Source organism: Perna viridis, chromosome 14 (genome assembly GCF_037379345.1).
Source record: "Perna viridis isolate PV_CMFRI_1.1 ecotype Kerala chromosome 14, ASM3737934v1, whole genome shotgun sequence".
In the NCBI taxonomy this organism is placed as follows: domain Eukaryota; kingdom Metazoa; phylum Mollusca; class Bivalvia; order Mytilida; family Mytilidae; genus Perna; species Perna viridis.
Window position 1 is genome coordinate 15,167,300 of NC_142458.1, and position 19,538 is coordinate 15,186,837.

General features: G+C 35.1%; 1 long non-coding RNA gene and 1 pseudogene across 1 annotated transcript; one reads left to right on the forward strand and one right to left on the reverse strand.

Annotated features, from left to right (window-relative positions):
• The first annotated feature begins 9,162 nt into the window (after positions 1-9,162).
• On the forward strand, positions 9,163-11,063 carry LOC148598343 (uncharacterized; annotated as a pseudogene).
• Positions 11,064-13,932: 2,869 nt separating this feature from the next.
• Positions 13,933-15,989, reverse strand: LOC148598344 (uncharacterized). The gene is made up of 2 exons (XR_015918510.1): positions 15,884-15,989; positions 13,933-14,884 (listed from the first exon to the last, which is right to left on the reverse strand). It is a non-coding gene; the product is annotated as an uncharacterized LOC148598344 (long non-coding RNA).
• Between the last annotated feature and the right edge of the window lie 3,549 nt (positions 15,990-19,538).

A 19,538-nucleotide genomic window follows, 5' to 3' on the forward strand; every position in this document is an offset into this window, starting at 1 on the left:
TGGCAAGATCATATTCATCTTGGGAAAGTAAACTTCAATGCTTCTTTGTTCCATCATACATACAAACTATTATAAAAAAGACAAAGGGTTCAGGAGATATTTATCAGGTATTCATACAAAATATTATTCCAAATGGACAGAAAATATGGGGACCTGTTGGAATTTAGTGATAATGAATGGAGAGAGATATTTAAACTTCCATTTTTAGTTACGAAAATACAAAATTACAGTGGTTACATTTTGGAATTAACCACAGAATTATAGCACCAAATGAATTTTTATGCAAGATTAAAATTTTAGACAGCCCAGCTTGTACATTTTGTGGTGATGACACAAAAACAATAGTACATTTATTTTGGAATTGTGAAGTTGTACAATTTTTTTTTTTGAATGTGCAGACTACTGGTTTTTATCGAATGGTATAAGCCTATTGTTTAATGAGAAGATTTTTCTTTTTGGTTATTTAAAAAAGATTTATAAAGGAGAAACCACAAACTTAATTTTTCTAAGCCTGAAACAGTGTATTTATAATATGAGATATTTTCAAAAAGTACCTGGTATCTGTACTATGAAAAAGGTATTGAAAGATGTTTGTTTTCTAGAAAAATGTATTGCTGTCAAAGACGAACAAATTACAAAGTTCAAGGAAGAGTGGCACAAATTTGATTCATAACACATGTATGATTTGATTGTCAAATGACAGCCATTTGATTGCCATTTCGGATTTTGAAAGCAAGCAAAAATCAATGACAGAGAATTTTTGACGATTAGCGACTTTGAAGACTTCAGTCTTTGATTTTTTTTTTTTTTATCGTAGTCTATATATATCTAACCAAACACAAACCATTATTCATATTGTGTTGCTAACATGACACACCATCAGACAAATTAATACTGAATTTTATTAAGTTTCTTTTAGGGAAGGGGTTAGTACATCAATATCTTTTTCAAACTATACAAGTCAAAAAGCATTTTTGTATATCTGCACTTTTGTCTTAAGATTTTATTTTGCTATTGACGAAACATCTATTCGTCAAATATTACTTTTGTAATATTAGCATGCTATATATTGAATGAAAAACATATATTAAGATTTATATAGATTATTTTGTGAATGAAATGTACTAACACAAATTAACATTTATATTGATTGTGACAATTTGTGTAGGATACTAATGTTAACGAGGCCGGGACAAGGTACCGGTATTTCGTGTTTAGGAACTAACAAATGTATAGATTGCAAATAAAAGATTAAAAATTAAATATATATATATATTGTACAAAAGATACACATGAATCATTTTTGTCTGATTTTACATGATTGTGAAAAGGAAATCTATGTAAATTTGAAAAAAAAAAACGTATGCCTTACATGCTGGTATTGGTCTATGCCATTCGTTAGTAGCTGAACAAATAAGAACTTCTGTACCACAAAGACGGTAATCCTCATCGCAAGAGAAAGAAGCAGTGGATTTGTTCAATATGAGCCCTTCTTGATTCACATGTCCGTTTTGTATATTGGTTATATCAGGACATTTCCCTGAAATGTAAAGAAATAATTTAACTTTTACTCAGGAACATGCCCGAAATCAGTCGTTGACTATGATAAGGTTTTGATAAGCAGGTATATGATGTTTCAAAACAAATTAACTTCATCAAATGTTTACTAAATTAATGCTAATATTCAGAAAACTGTAAATGACTAAAATTGAACAAATTGTAACGGCTTAAAACTAAAGAAGACCAGAGTTTATTTATTTACTTTTTTTAAATTAATTTTCTTATCTCCTTACAGATTTCCGGTTACAAGAGAGATTCGAGTTCTCAGACGCTGATTGGTCGTAATACAAAGAGGCGAGGTTCTACGTGATACTCGAAAACGTTTTGTATCTGATCGGAATTCGTTTTTTCCATATTTTATGTTATAATTTGGTCATTGATTGTTGATAATATTGGAAATAATTGACATTTATTTTAAGCCAAATGTATCCAATTTTAGTTCGCGTAGAAATGATTCGAGACTATAAGACCTGATTGCGCGTAGCAATAATGACGCTAAGTAAATAGATGTTTTGAAAAATTGAAATTTTTAGAGAAAAATAATCTACAAGTTAAGCTCGTTGAGACTGCAATTTTCTGCAAATGAGGTTTTTGACGAGTTATCTGTCCTTAGAATGTTCATTTTCAGTGCATTTCAATGATAGTATAAATATATTGGCCGAATTGATATGGAAAATTATATATTTTTCATCGATTCAGATTGTGCAAATAGTCAAATTAAACTTTAAACTTTTTTTATTTGTCTCATGTTTCACCCAGAACCCAGTGCCTGATATTTTCTTTTCTTTTTCTTTTTTTTTGTTTCGAAAATGTTGTTTCCTTTAAATTATAGAAATCTCGTGAATTAGTATTTGATGAATAACTGACTGAACAATTCATCACACATAAAAAGGAAACAAATAATCAAGAAAACTACCTGTTAGAGACTCTTGTGGGCACTCTTTCTCATTGTTTGGGTTCTTTGGAGGCTTTGGAATGGTTAAAAGATCAGGATTAAATAGGTTACTGTACCATCTGTCAAATTTAGGGCCAACATATCGATTGTTTCCTCTATACGATTAACTCTCTACTGAAAGATATTAGGAGTAAAAACAATTGATGAATTCTAGGCAATAGTCAAAAAGGAAAGTTGATCTGTAAAAATTGACAATTGAATGGTAACATTGGGACGGTGGTAACAACCGCGGTGGTCCTGACTTTGTAAAGCATCAGAGTCAAAGTTGTAATGACACAATTATTCAACATTCGAATTTAACATATTTATTTGTTAGTAATGGAAGGGAAACAATCCTGGTGTATATCATTAAAATACATTACTTTAGTCTTTTAAGTCAATAAATTATGATTCACTTCTAATAAGTGTAACAGCAAAATTACTGAACACTAATCCCATCCATAATCAAATTCAAAATAGATGTAACATCACCGGAGAAGCTGGTAAGGCAATGATTCGGACTTGATACAGGCTTTTCAAACAAAATGATAGGTTAAGGATAAATAGTAGTAATTATTGTGGCAGAGTGGAATTTAACCAGGAATTGACTGTGGATATAATATTCATTTAATGTTACTCTTTCTATATATGTATTGTATTTTTTTTATTATATGATATATGATTTGAGATTAATAAACGAATGGTTTATATGTTTATTAAAACTTGCTCACATTTATATTAAAATGTATACATGTTGTTACTTGTATCAGTGTAATTGGTAATCATTTACTTTGACTGATTGATTCACCTATCAGCTGATGAGCTATTTATAGAACTCTTTATTTCTCTTTTATTTATTAGTCAATTCAGGTCACATGTACTTTAAAATTCTCTTTGGGGTTTCCTTTGGAATGTGAGTATTATTCTCTTTGAGTTTGCTGAGCTGGATGGCAGACATATTGATTTCCTTGAGATTTTTATAACTTAGTCTATAGTTTCTGCCTAGTATTTCAACATAAATCTACTTTGGAAGTTTAGTTGTATTGCTGAGTTTCTGGAACTTGTATTTGAGGTTTTGTATGTGTCATACTGTATTATACCAGACAGTTAACTTGACCTTTTCATCTATTTGAGAGGTAAGCAGGTCAATTAATTTATTTGTAACAGATTCGAATCTGCCTTATCAATAAAAGAACCCTAAATCATCCATGTGTATTTTGTGGATCCCAATATGGTTACAATGGCGCCCAACGTGTTTGATGGCTTGGAATCCTGTTTGATGTTGCAACGAACTTTTAATATTGTTCCCGGGACCAGCATTCAGTAATTTAGTGTAACCGATCCGAGTTTGTAAACTTCCGGAAGTCGTCAACCGGCGGAAAATTTAACAGCACTTAGACAATTTAATTAGAGTGTTTTTCAGCTTTAAACCGGACTATAAAGGTTTGATGTCACCTTTGTGTTGTACGTTTATTTGTGTTTTGTGTGTACTGTAACTGTCATTTAAAAATTTTTATGAATTTTTATGAAAAGAAACTTTGTCAAAAAAAGGTGTTAAAAAATCAGCTGTTTTTGATTTTGGAAAATAAGATCTGTATTTAGTGTAGTTTAGAAATAAGTCAATACAATGCTGTAATACTTTACAGGAACTGCGTATTGTTAAAACCTGAGTGCATTAGGCATTTGTATTCATATATATATATATATATTTTACATTTAATTTGTTTATTGAGACTCGACCCCTTTTTCGCTGACAGTGACACACTCACTCATAGGTCACATGAGTTTAAGGTCACAGGAAGTAGATGTGCAAATGTAAACAAATCCTTTGTTTACATTGAGGTGTGAATAGTTTATTGTTATATTTGGTGACACAAATTAAAACTATTTATTTATTGATTTTTTTAATTACTTTTGTACACATTTAAAACAGAGTGCATATTTGATTGATTAGTAGATGTGCATTTATTGCAGAATGTAACATTTGACAACAACTTGCATATAGCTTACACTTGCATACACATATACCGTGCAAACTTTTTGCATATCACACACAGGTATCTTGCTCGTATGTGATTGAGTTTGATAACTATGTGTTACTGTTAGTACATTAGTATTATTGTGTGTGTGTACATTTAAATTGTCTTGTAGTTTATGTGTTTGTCTCTTGTACATTATTGTTTGAGTGCATCAATACAATTTTGTTTTTACTTTGAACATTTCAGATAAAATCTTGATTTTTGATTTAAATCAGATTAAACTTGGATAAATAAGTTAAACTTTAATAAACCGAGTTAAACTTTTAAATCACTTGACTGTGCGCATGTTTGATCGTGTCACTCGCGTACTTGCATGCATACCTAAACTAACATTTAAAGCAGCATAACACTGACCTCGCACATACCTTGAACCTACCCTTATTTTTTATTTCAGCTTTAGCAGATACTTTTGAGGTATTTTTTTTCTTTCTTTGCTGAGGGTATACTTCAATTCCATTTATACATTTCTTAGTTGAGTCAGGGTCAGTCATCTCTAGTCATTGGTCATGTAGTTCAGTCAGATTATTGGTGAATCTGTAGACACTTATAGGGTAGTCTATTCATACAAAGTACGAGATACTTTGGTGACACATAGGCCACAGTATACATGTAAATTGAAAGCAGTTATGCTTTGATTTTGTATTTTAAGTTCTTGTATACCAACTTATACTAGTTGAGAAACCTGACTATAAGTAATTGACTTTCCATTACTTGTTTGTGTAAAATTATCCTCATTTTATGAGTTTGTTAACGTAGAAGCTTAACATCTCACCCCAATTTTTTTATAGATGTATTAAGTTAGCTGTCTATTTATAGTAAAGGTAGGTATATACTTTTGTAAATCAGTACCTTATTTGGAATTTGAGTAGTTATATATTTGTGACTGTATATCTATGTCAGAGACTATTGATATTTGGTTACCTACAAATCATTATCATGGCATCGACTGATGATACTAAGCAGGAACCTACCAGTCCAACAGTTTTACAGCAACAGTATGATACCATGTTTAAGACTTTCCAGATGATGGGCCTTAACCCAAAGGGTGATACGCCAGAGGATTTTGATCAATGGATAAAAGACTACACAGCCCAGACAAGGCAGAAACAGGAGACTGATGGACTTACATTACCAACCGATCCACCAACTTCAGCTACTGGAACTATTCCAAAGCAGAGGACTTATGCGATGGATACCAAACCAGTGGTGTACACAACTTCATCACAGCCACCCAAGCTTAGAAGTTTTTCTGGTGGAGACAATAAATGTGAAACTCCTTATGACATATGGCGATACGAAGTTAGGATGATACAAAAGGATCTTTCATACAGTACAATACAGAAAGACTTAGCTATTCGTCGGTCATTGACTGGATCAGCAGCTAGAATGGTGATGTACCAGGACCACAAGACCATTGATGACTTACTGGCAACTCTTGACAGTATTTATGGTAACGTAGACAATAAAGAACAGATCCTTGCGGAATTCTATAGTGCACGTCAGAAGGATGATGAAGATGTTACTACTTGGAGTAACCGTCTACAAGAGATCCTTGGAAGAGCAGTGGAGAAGCAACTTATACTGCCCAAGGAAGTGAACAACATGCTACACAGCATGCTGTACACAGGACTTAGACCAGAGTTGAAGGATGTTAGTGGACATAAGTTTGATACTATCAAAGACTTCAACAAGCTGAGAGTAGCACTTCGACAGCTAGAGAGAGACCACATGCCAAAGAAGTTTACAGGTAAGCCAAATACTGTCAAAGCCGCTACATCAGTAGAACCGACCAATGTCGAGCAGCTCATGGGAATGGTTAGTCAACTTACTCATACAGTTGCAGAGTTACAACGTCAACAACAGAACTTTTCCAACAGTTATCGGCCAAAGCAAACTCAAGGTAACTATCAGCCCTACCATACTCAGAGTAGTAATCAACCCAACCAGAGAGGAAACTATAACTCAGGTAGAGGATGTTATAATCGACAACCAAAACAGAGTTTAAATTGGCAACCACAACAAAGATCGCAAACAAACTACCAAAATCTACCACAATCAAACCAAGATTAGAACAACCAACAGGTATTTCAACCGACAAACCAACCAACTCAGCAGCAATACCAAAGACCACCAAGGAACCAGGAGACAGTTCGCTGTTACCGTTGTGGTTTGGAGGGTCATATTCAGATTGGATGCAGAATCAACTTGGATCATTCACAACGTTATTTAAACGCCAGGAAGCCTTTACGGAGGGGCCGGTAAAAGGCTTTAGGAATTCAGGTCCCATTTGCAGACGTAATCATATTGTAAAGAGTACCATACCAACAGATTTATTTGGACAACCTACAGAAGCAGACGTTATAATCAATGGTTATAGAATTTCAGCTTTATTGGATACTGGCAGTACCGTTTCAACCATTTCAGAATTTTTTTACTTAAAACATCTTCGAGACACAGTGCGCCTACATACTTTGGATCAGCTTTTGGAAATAGAATATGCAGGAGGTACATCATTACCATATTTAGGATACATTGAAGTAGACATCAAAACACCTAGCGATACCAACTCAACTACCCGTCAGCTATTTTTAGTCACACCTGACAGCCGCTATAGTTATCACGTACCAGTTCTCATTGGTACCAACATCTTAAATCGAATGATGGAGAAACTTAAAGAGGAGAATGGACAACCATATTTACAGAATACTCAGTTATCAACACCATGGTTTCTATCGTTTCGTCGTTGTATATCCATGAGGGAAAAGATGCTTACTAGCAACAATGACCATCTTGCAATAGTTATACTACAACAGCAAATCACCATTCCACCTAACAGGGTCACTGAAGTTGAGACGTTTTATGACAAGGAGATGCCATATCAGCAATCACTGTCTATTTTGCACTCATCCACTTTATCATCTACCAACAAGGACATTGAGATTCAACCAACCTGCCTTCCATACAACTATAAACAAAATGGTACTATCACTGTAAAGATAGCTAATACCAGAACAAGGACAATTACAATACCAAAGAAGGGCATCATATGTGAAGTCCAACCAGTTACTGTGGAACACCAACCAAACCTAAAACCAGATGACAACTTAAATTTGTTAGAATTGGTAGACATTACTCAAAGCGATTTGACAGATACCCAACTTCAGAAAGGTAAAGATCTTATAGTCTACTACAGCGACATTTTTAGCAGAGGAGATCATAATGTTGGTTGTACTAACCAAGTAAAACACAGGATAGATCTTCTCGATGAACAACCATTCAAGCAGAGATACCGAAGCATACCATTATCCATGTACGATGAGGTCCGTACCCATCTTAGGCAGTTATTGGACATTGGAATTATCCGGCATTCACGGTCACCCTTTGCTTCGAATGTGGTTTTGGTACGGAATAAGAATGGATCCCTCAGAATGTGTGTGGATTATAGACAGCTTAATCAGCAGACGAAGAGAGATAAGTATGCTTTGCCACGTATAGAGGAGTTACTTAACTGCTGCTCTGGAAGTAAGTTTTTTTCTGTGATTGACATGAAGTCCGGATACCATCAAGTGGAGATACTCGAGGAACACAAGGAGCGGACCGCCTTCTCAGTTGGACCCCTTGGTTTTTATGAGTTCAACAGGATGCCGTTCGGACTGACTAATGCACCAGCAACTTACCAACGCCTTATGGAGAACTGCTTGGCCGATTACAACTTCAGGATCTGTTGCATTTTTATCGACGACATCATAGTTTATGGTAGAACATATGAGGAACATCTAGAAAACGTCAGACTGATCTTTCAACGCATCAGAGACTCCAACTTGAAGCTAGCACCTACCAAATGTGAATTCTTCAAGAGGAAGGTTAAGTACGTAGGCCACGTTGTATCAGAGTATGGATTGGAAATCGACCCAGCAAAGACAGAGAAGGTAGAGGAATGGCCCAAACCAACAACACCGGAGGACGTATGTAGATTACTAGGGTTTGTAGGGTATTTCAGAAGATTCATCAAAGACTTTAGTAAGATCAGCAGGCCTTTAACAGATATGATTCCTACTCCAAACAAGAAGACCAAAAAAAAAATAACAAAAAGTTGTCAATCAAGGATTGGGGTGAGCTGCAAGAAACGGCCTTTAAGACACTAAAAGAAAGACTCAGCACAGCACCAATTCTAGGATATGCTGACAGTTCCCTTCCTTATGAGTTACATACAGATGCTTCAGGAGACGCACTAGACGCAGTCCTTTACCAACAACAAGGAGAACAGCTTAAAGTCATCAGCTTTGCCAGTCGTGGAATCAGCAAAGCGGAAAAGAACTACCCACCACACAAAAGAAAGTTCCTGGCATTGAAATGGGCAATTAGCGACAAATTCAGAGATTACTTGTATGGCCAGAAGTTCACAGTCGTGACTGACAACAATCCGTTAACCTATGTCCTTACCACTGCTAAGTTGGATGCCACTGACACCGTTGGCTTGCTTCGCTTGCAGCATTTGACTTTGACGTCAAGTACCGCCCTGGAAGAAACAATTCAGATGCTGATGCCATGCGTCGTCTACCAACGATAAACAACGAATCGGTGCAGGCAATATGCAACTCAGTGATTCCAAAGTCCTATGTGGAGAGTATGTCACTAACCTCGGATGTTATACTAGATGATGAAGATCCTACTGGATTGGAGACTGGTAATATCATCGACTGGGTGAAAGTACAACAACAAGATCCAGACATTAGGATTATTGTGGAACATCTTAAGAGAAACTCTAAACCATCCAGCAAACAGATTGGAACTAATTTGCTTAGGAAACAGTTCAGTCACCTACGCCTCTTTGATGGAGTTTTGTACCGGTCAACAACAACAGAGGACGGAACTAGGAATCAGCTAGTATTGCCAACTATTCATGTGCCAACTGTTCTTGAGACTTTGCATGATGATTATGGTCACCCTGGAAAAGATCGCACAACATCTTTAGTAAGAGATGGGTTTTATTGGCCTGGGATGCACAAGGATATTGTGGAATGGATTGAGAAATGTGGAAGGTGTGTACGGAGGAAATCGCAGACCAATCAGCGAGCACCTCTAGTGAACATTACCACTACATCACCATTGGAATTGGTTTGTATGGACTATCTGACCTTAGAAAGATCAAAGGGAGGACATAAACACATATTGGTGATCACAGATCATTTTACCAGATTTGCTGTGGCAGTACCAACGAGAAACCAGCTTGCTAAAACCACCGCTGAAGCTTTTTACAACCAATTCATAGTCCATTATGGCATACCAAACAGGATACACAGTGACCAGGGAGCCAACTTTGAGAGCCAGATCATGGAGGAGTTGTGTACCATCACCGCCATGAAGAAATCATGCACCACCAGTTATCATGCGATGGGAAAAGGAATGACGGAGAGGTTCAATCGTACTCTTCTGGGCATGCTTGATTCACTCGAGGAGGAAAAGAAAATCAACTGGAAGGCACATGTTGGACCAATGGTGCATTATTACAACTGTACTCGACATGAAAGCACTGATGTTTGGCAGAAATCCAAGAATTCCAGTTGACGCAGTGTTTGGACTTAGAGAGAATGAGAAGGAACCATCATCAAAATGTATCCAGGAATTGCGGAACGAATAGCAGAGGCACATCGACTAGCACAGGCTGCTGCAGAGAAAGCTAGAGAGAAGCAGAAGGACAATTATGATATTAAAGTTAGAGGAGGAACAGTGAAAGAAGGTGACAAAGTGTTGGTGAAAGTAGTTGCGTTTGAGGGAAAACATAAACTTGCTGACCGATGGGAGCATGACCCATAGTGATTACTCAGAAGAATGAGGACATTCCAGTTTTTGTGGTGAGGAAGGAGAATGGGGAAGGAAGAACCAGGACTGTTCATCGCAACTTACTTTTACCTATTGGAATACTTCGAGACAGACCAACACCTGCACCACGGAAAGCAACACCTGCAAGTTTGATACCTGCCAAAGAACCGGACCAAACCAAACATGATGAAACAGAGGATGTTGCATCAGATGAAGAGTCAGTATGGGTTCATCATGTCATTGGGGAAAAGGAGCAGAGCAACAGTGGTTTAGTCATTGCTGATGTGGATTCTGTTCAGAGACCTGATGAGGAGTCAACAGAGACTGGAGGGGACGCCCATCAATCGGAAGATATCATCATTGTCAACGATAGCCAGTCTGATGTTGAGGATAACAGAAGCGCTTCAACAGACCAAGAGGAGACTACTCAGGAAATCAACCATTCTGGTAGTGATAGTTCTCCGGATACAGATGCGGAAGATACACCGGTTCTGAGACGTTCCACCAGAGAACGGAGGCCACCAGAAAGATTTAGTTCTAATGAGTACCTTATGACCAAGTCTGCAATAGGAAAACCACAAAGTGACTGGGAAAAGAGAGTTAAGTTCATTACAACTCTAGCTTCTGGTTCTAGTTTACTAAAGGATTTGCAGACAGAGGTAGGGCGTTCAATTCTCAAGATATTGGAGACACATACCTCACCTTAGTACATTAATGAAATGCCGAGACGTCATTTACCGGCCCGGGGGAATATGTGGCAGAGTGGAATTTAACCAGGAATTGACTGTGGATATAATATTCATTTAATGTTACTCTTTCTATATATGTATTGTATTTTATTTATTATATGATATATGATTTGAGATTAATAAACGAATGGTTTATATGTTTATTAAAACTTGCTCACATTTATATTAAAATGTATACATGTTGTTACTTGTATCAGTGTAATTGGTAATCATTTACTTTGACTGATGGATTCACCTATCAGCTGATGAGCTATTTATAGAACTCTTTATTTCCCTTTTATTTTTTGGTCAATTCAGGTCACATGTACTTTAAAATTCTCTTTGGGGTTTCCTTTGGAATGTGAGTATTATTCTCTTTGAGTTTGCTGAGCTGGATGGCAGACATATTGATTTCCTTGAGATTTTTATAACTTAGTCTAGGGTTTCTGCCTAGTATTTCAACATAAATCTACTTTGGAAGTTTAGTTGTATTGCTGAGTTTCTGGAACTTGTATTTGAGGTTTTGTATGTGTCATACTGTATTATACCAGACAGTTAACCTGAGTTTATCAATAAAAGAACCCTAAATCATCCATGTGTATTTTGTGGATCCCAATATGGTTACATTATTTCCCTGTATTAGTTTGAATTAGTGTGTACCCTATTCAGACGAAAGGAAGTAGAACTTTGAAAGGACATATTGGCATACTTTCAAAGTTTGTAATGATGTTTTTTTTTCTCTCAGTTTTATCACGTTTATAAAGAATTTAAGTTTAAAAAACAAATATTTGGTTCATCATTGCAAATACATAGTTTATATTTTTAAGGCAGCATTTTACAACTGGAACCAAACAAATGCAAAAATTCTGGTAGAAAAAAATGATCAACCACTATTGCAACGGTGATTTGTCTCTGAATGACAGAACTTCAACGAAAAATGGTTTTTGAGTCCTAGTTTTTCATTAAAAATTACTGAAAAGGTTAGTATTGTCGGCTATGAGAAAATAAATACTACCGTTTTCCTAAAATTTCAAAATTTTCAAAGATCGCAAAACTTCTCTCTTCTATTACGGAGTAAATATACCGGTGGTGAATAAATAGCATTTGTATACTAAAGAGTCACAGTCGGTATAACTGTAGTGTCACAGTCGGTATATCAGTGGTCATACCAGAATAAAGAAGAATTTACATAAAATAATCAATACCCATTGCTTTAGACGAAACTGAATATATTTCAACTAAGGACTGATATCTGAAAAAGAATTCCCTCATATAATAAATGACACATGTCAACTCTGATATTATGAGCAATCAAGAAATAATCTACATTTTCCCAAAATACATATGTATTTGTCTAGTAATGGAAGTTTTGATACGTAATTGATAATTTTGTTTTGAAGTAAAAAGTACATTTTAGGATTTCAAACAATGTATTCTTCGACGTTGCAATATTTACCAGCAAATAAATCTTAGTTAGAGTCAATAAAAATATAAAAGTCATAGGAGAAAATGACTTGCCTTTTAAACCATAATTCAAAAGAAGTAGTACATCTGTAATGGATGAAAAACACGATTCCAAGATATTTCACTTAAGACAGCTATATATATATATATATATGAGAAATAAAGCATGTTAACAATGAACAGTTAAACGTTGTAGTTTTACCGATGTATGTACGCGGTTTTTAAAATGCATTAGTACCATTGTAGTGTATACTCTACAGAAAATCATTGACTGCTTTTAAAATGTGAGTTTGGTACCCATTCCCGTGAATTCACATGGTCATTTGACGAGAGTCATCAGAATTATTTATTTTGTGCTATTACGATACCTATCATTATACAAAAAACTGTTAAGCGTATATCAATTAAAATATATTTTGAACCTTGGAAAACCAAACCACTTGTTTAAACCGATCAAATTTTGAAGTAAAAATTGGGTTCGTTTTAGAAGGTTTCTTTGAACATATTTGTATAATCACAAACGAACTTTTGAACATTTGACACTATATCAAGTGAATTTTAAAGTAACAGTGTTTTTTTTCTATTTGAATGCGGTTTTTTTATTACCCTTTGGTTCACCTTACCGACATGTTGTAAGGCAACCTTTGTCATTGTTTTGATGAAGTTCTGTACAGTAAATCGAAACAATAAAGTATAACTTGTACAATGACTAACAAGTCGTTAGCTACCATTGTGACAATTGAGTTAGAGCTAAATAAAAAGACAAAATATTTTTCAGACAAATCATCAGTAATAAAAACAGCTTAATTATTTATCAAAACAACTCAGTGCTTTTAATTCGCGTTCTCCATGTGTTATTCATCCTGGTACCATTATAGTGTTAACTCTAAAAACATCCACTATGCTTTAAATGAGAGTTGGGTGCCCTTCCTTCTCGTGAATTCACATAGGCACGAGATGAGACTTACAAGCCCTGTGGAATTATATTAGCAGCAACTACTACACACCAAGGAATCATCGAATAAATCATTTTGTGTGAAAGCAACTTCGTTGATAATATGGAATCAGAATCTTAAAATTATTTTATCTTGCAACCATCGTCTTCATACACAAAAAGGTGTAGGTAAAGATAAGGGTGCAGAAAAGGGTTTTTCCGGTTTTATGCTCAATTATGCCCATACTTTCCACGAAATTAGTATAATTTGCCAAATAAAGGGGGCCTCTAAACCAAAGAACCTCTCAAAATACAGTGTCTAAAACGGCTTTGCTGATTTATAAGAGCATACACATTTTTGTACGTATTTTTTATACACGCCAAAATTTATCCCTAATTGAATTGCGTTCATGTTTTTCTTGTGTATCAAAATATTACTTATCACACGAATTCAATTAATTCAAAACTGTATTTCTTCCAGAATGCTGATACAAAGATGAAATATTCCAGAATGTTGTTACATAATGAATTCAATTCAATTCAAAACTGTATTTCTTCCAGAATGTTGTTACATAGATGAAAAGCGTCCATCTGTAAAAGTTGGCTTGAAAATACAAAAAAATACTAATAATATTTTTTTTTGCAAATTACGATATACGGTGCACTTGTTTCAAGGAGTAACCTCTCATCATCAGCATTATAATCTTAAGGAGATCTAATCCAACCACTTCTGAATACTGGGTTGGTGAATACCCTCGTGGAAAGATTGTTCACAAGCAGTTTATTTTGATCACTCAACATCAAAGTTTTTTGTAATTTAGTAGCAAAAAATAGTCATTAGAAATAATTCAGCAAACGAAGAGTTCTGGAGTAATGGTACTAAGGTCCACATGTTTGACACGCGTCTACATATTTTTTTTCTTAATTTCTCAGCTGATGTTACTTATATCCATATATCAATAAGATGTTCATTGGTATATACAGTTCAATAAATCTGAGAAAGTCGCTGTTGCTCTCCAATTCACTGGCTGTTCTGTCTCCAATACGCTTCCATGTAAGTTTTGGTGAAAATATGTAAGTCATTATAAATATGATGAAAGTCGATTGTTAAAATCTCAATTCCAAAACATTATACATTGATGTTACTCCAAAAAGACGGTGCACCTAGATACAAATATATACTTCTTGGTGGAGGTTCCTCATACATTGTAAAAAATAATTCCAATCATCTTCCAAATATACCAAAGAAGATGTTTTCAAAATAATGGAGTTTTGATCAACAACATATTTATATAGTGTGGTGGACACGTTTTTCAACAAACGGCCGGCATTCCAAAGGGGACAAATTGTGCTCCTCTCTTCGCTGATCTATTCCTTCATTCTTATGAGGTTGACTTTATACCTGCTCCAAAAGAATGAACGTCGTTTAGCTAGATCCTTTAATATCATTTTCTGCTATATAATTAACGTATTATCGTTTAACAATTCTAGCTTCGGGTATTTGATACATTACACCTTTTACCCGAAAGAGGTTGAGATATAGAGGACACCACAGACACTTTAAAATCAACCTCATGTCATGACAAACACTTAGAGAGCAATGGTAAAGGAACATTTGACCAAACTATACGACAAACGCGAAGACTTTTCATTCCGTATTGTCAACTTACCTTTCATCTGTGGCAACATCCTTTCAGCAACTGTGTATGGAGTTTCCATGTCAAAACTCATACGTTATGCTAGAGATTGTCGCAACTACGCAGGTTTTTGCATCGCCAGACTTCTTACAATTAGGCTTCAGGTACAGGGTTATGTTGTTACAAGATTGATGTCATCATTACAGAAGTTTTATGGTCGTTATCACGAACTCATTAATCGTTACGGTGTATCCATCTGCACCATGGAAACTGGTTTGTTCAACGTGTCATACATTTATTTATGTAGTTTTCCTTTCCTCTTTCGTCTACCCCGGACTTGGCTTTTTATGAGCAACTCGATGGGTGTTTCTGGAAAAGGAGACGACGCTTACCCTACCTGTATCGGAAAATAGAAGTCTTTTTTGTGGATTCCGAGTTGCTCATTTACTTTTGTTACTTTGCATGTATTATTTTGGTTAATTTATGTTCTTTGTTGTATTTGTCTGTTTTCTATGTCTGGTTTTTGTCCATGGATTACGTTAGTTTGATTTTCGCTAGATACTTAGTTCCTTTGATTACTCTTTCAGAAGTACTGTTATAATAATATCAGGGATAAACCCTAAATGTTTGTGATACAGGTTAATATGAAGAAATTGGAAAGTCTAAGTACACATAGAAACACATTATTCGTTAAGTGATCAGGTTCAAATTGACATAGTTTCTGGATGAACATCAGTTTTCGCTTTTCAATAATTATCGGTCACCTATAGGGTCGTCTAAAAGAATTTTACACTTGACGGTTTGAATCTTCCTCAATAAGCCCTGTGTCGGAAATTTGTACAGTACAAACATCCTTTTGACCTAGATTGTTGTGACGTTACGCATGCTCTCGTACTCCATAGAGTAATCAGCGTATATAGCTAAAACCATGTCCAATAATCCCTTTTTTCGTGCGAACAAAAAAAAAAAACAAACAAACAGAAACAAAACACTTTCTTTTTGTATTTATTTTGGAATTTAAGAACATTCAAGGAATATAATAAAATTTTAGGCCAATATTTCATATTTAAGCGACACGCATAACGGTTATTACTTTTTAAATAACTTTCAGCTTGTCCAAGGTAACATTTTTGTAGTCTAGCTGGCCGAGTGGTCTAGGGCGCTTGACTTTGTAAAGGCGGTGTTGCCTCAGATGTCACAGTGGTACGAGTTCGAGTCCTGCAGAGGGAACGAACACAAAATTTGCTTTGCAAATTTGACATGTGCAGTTCTAACATCGGAGGGAATTTTTCGACCCTTCTATAAGTTTACATTATCTTCCCTGTACATGTATCAATTTGTTCCGATGGAGCAGTGTAGCGAATAGAGTATAGAATATATATAGGGAGATTAACACTAAAAGTATGGCAAATATAAATTAAGTTTCATTTATTTAATATTTGTGGGACGGGCGGAGGGCGACGGTAAAACAATACGCCTCAATATATAGCTGCGGGGGGAGGGGGGTGGGGGCATAAAAAGGTTATGCACTATTACAGAAAGCCCCGCTGCGTAGATTATCAAAATGCTGATTTGAATGAAAACGTATCTTACGTATTTGTCTTTGTTCATGTTAGATACGTATCCTTTGAAATTTTATACACTGCTTCATTATAGCTTGAGGTTCTTAAGACTACTACATGTAAAAAGGATCACAATGGTAGCTCTCGTTATAGAGCAGATACTAAGGCTTGTTCCCATTTCGCCTTAGCTGGCTGTCAAATTCGGTACATGAAATTATCCCCATTTCGCCTATGGTAAACTAAGGCGAAATGGGAACTTGTGTAAACAGGTGAATTTAAGTACAAGTTGTGTATTTATAGCATTTAATGTTTTTTTGTTTGTCGGGGTTTAACGTCCGAGCAGCAATACTTCAGCTATATTCAGACGATGAATATGAAATGGATGATAAAATGAACATGAAATGAAAAAAAAATGGGATGGGACACAAGGATAATAGGGTCGACAAATTTTGATTGCCACTAGGGAAAGGGAGGATGGGTAAGGTCGGGCAATTTAGCCTCCTGTGGCGGAGCGCAAAGGTTCCTACTCCTATCGAATACCACAGCAGGGTTCTTTAACGTGCGAGGAATGTGGCATCTTTCCCAGCACGGTGCACTACTATGGTTCGCGGTCAGGTTTTCCGTATTATAGCATGTAACATGCCAGGGGTACCCCATTCCACTACCTGGGGCACACATCCCAGTTGCTCTGTGGGTAGAGCGCCTAGCCCCGGCTACGTTTCTGGGCAATATTTAGTCGCCTTTTACGACAAACTTAGCGCTGCTGCAGGCCTATTCTTTTAACACCCGGACCTGCACGGATTATAGCATTTAAACCAAACATACACATTTGTATGTAAATCTTTCTATTGTTTGTTGCATGGTATTTTTGGTCAATTACTTTATTTTTATTTTGTGAAGTGTTTAAGTGATATTAGTTGGGTTTTTGTCTTAATATTTTTTTTTATGAATGGCGTTTTCCTTTTTCTGATTTTAATCAACCTTTTTCTTTTTTTATGGATACTTTTAAAGAACAAAATTCAAAATAAATATGACATGGCTGACCACTTTGATAGCAAATTGGCACAGAAAAGCACATCCAAATATTTATAAGCATAAAACAATGAAGAAGCAAATTAAAAATGTTCATATTAAACATACAACAAAGAATAAGCAAAATCGTAATAAAAGCAAGATTCCTGCAGGACACAATTAAAAGTAACAGCAGAAGACAGTATCAGGCTGAGGTCAGCGGCACAACTGTGAAGGTTCATAGACCATATATAATAATCCGTGAAGCTTGAAGACGGTGAGGCTGCATCTCTTCAGTGATTTGTCTTTATGTAAAAACAAGTTAACGCTCAATTATATGATGTTTAGCTTATTTCATTGAATTATCAATTACTTATGCTTCAAAATATGCAATGTCATTTTATTGAATTTGCAAGTAAATAAAGAATATGAAGATTATACGTCTACATATGTGTACATGTTTAATAAGCACCTCGATAGTAACTATTCAATCATATACAGTCATTAGATTTGTTTTAAACAAATTCATATCTCATTTTCGAACTTATTTTTTGTGTTTTTTTAATAGTCCCAGAATTGTATGTGTACTAAAATATGAAGCAAATTATATATATTTTATTAGTATCTTTTTAAACGAATTTTTATCAAGACAAATCATAACTTGAAAAGTGTTCAAATACTGAAATTTTAAATTTGTGGCTTGAAAAAAAAAGAAAAAAGCCTATAAAATTGGTTTCATAATTATTTTGCCTTAATCATTTTTACAACACCACATTAGTCTGGTGTTTTGTTTTTACAACATAAAAATATAAAAATTCCCATTTCGCCTTAGAACTTTTTTTACATGTACCTATTTTACCTGTAATTCACAGCTAAGGTGAAATGGGATCACACCGACACTAAGAGTGACAACTTGGACCATGTTTGACTAAATATGTTTTTGCAATGTCTTTTTAGTTTTCCTTCTTGTGAGAGACATACTTTCTAACAGTGATGGATTATCAGACAAATGTACTTGATTTTGTAACTTTTGAACTTTATGCCGTAATTCTGTTCACATCCATATTCAAAAATGAAATTCTTGTAAAATACTTTCAAAACTTATCCATTTCATGTTCATCGTCTGAATATAGCTGCTCGGACGTTAAACCCCAACAATCAATCAATCAATCAATCTAAACTTATCAACACAGAAACCCCGTGACAGAATAAAGTTAACCCAATCACTGATATGGAAGCTTCTATTGCTGACATCCTCCCGAGCTTCTTTAAGTTGATATATCTTTATTCTCCAACAGCCAATTTACATTGGTAAAGAGAAAATACGGGAGATAATAAGTACTAGTGCTGGAAAAGATCTGGCAAAACGAGAAAAATCTTAAGCGTGCATGTTTAAAGCTCACCAATCTGAATCTTTCATTTACGGAAAGAATCACTAGAATGTTTGAACATTGAGGCTTCTGCCAGAATTATACACTTTCCGTTGAAATGTTCATTTGCGATGTATCTCATTAAACAAAAGTGATATTTGAAACCTTGTCTTTATTACAGATATATCCATGTATTTCTGGTGGTACACAAAGTCAAAATATACTAAAAGTTATGATTTAATTATTTCATAACCACTTTCTTATACTTACATAGACTAACACTTATTAGATCCATCACCACTTTTTGAAAAGTCTAAACTTTACTTTATCACAATCCTCCCTCGGACTACAGACAAACCTGTGCAGTTTGGAATAATTTAAAACATGACTGGACTTAGACTATTAAAATTCAAATGCATTTTATGAAATATTAACATCTGAGCTGGATTTTTTTTCAATTCTGCAGAGGCCAAAAT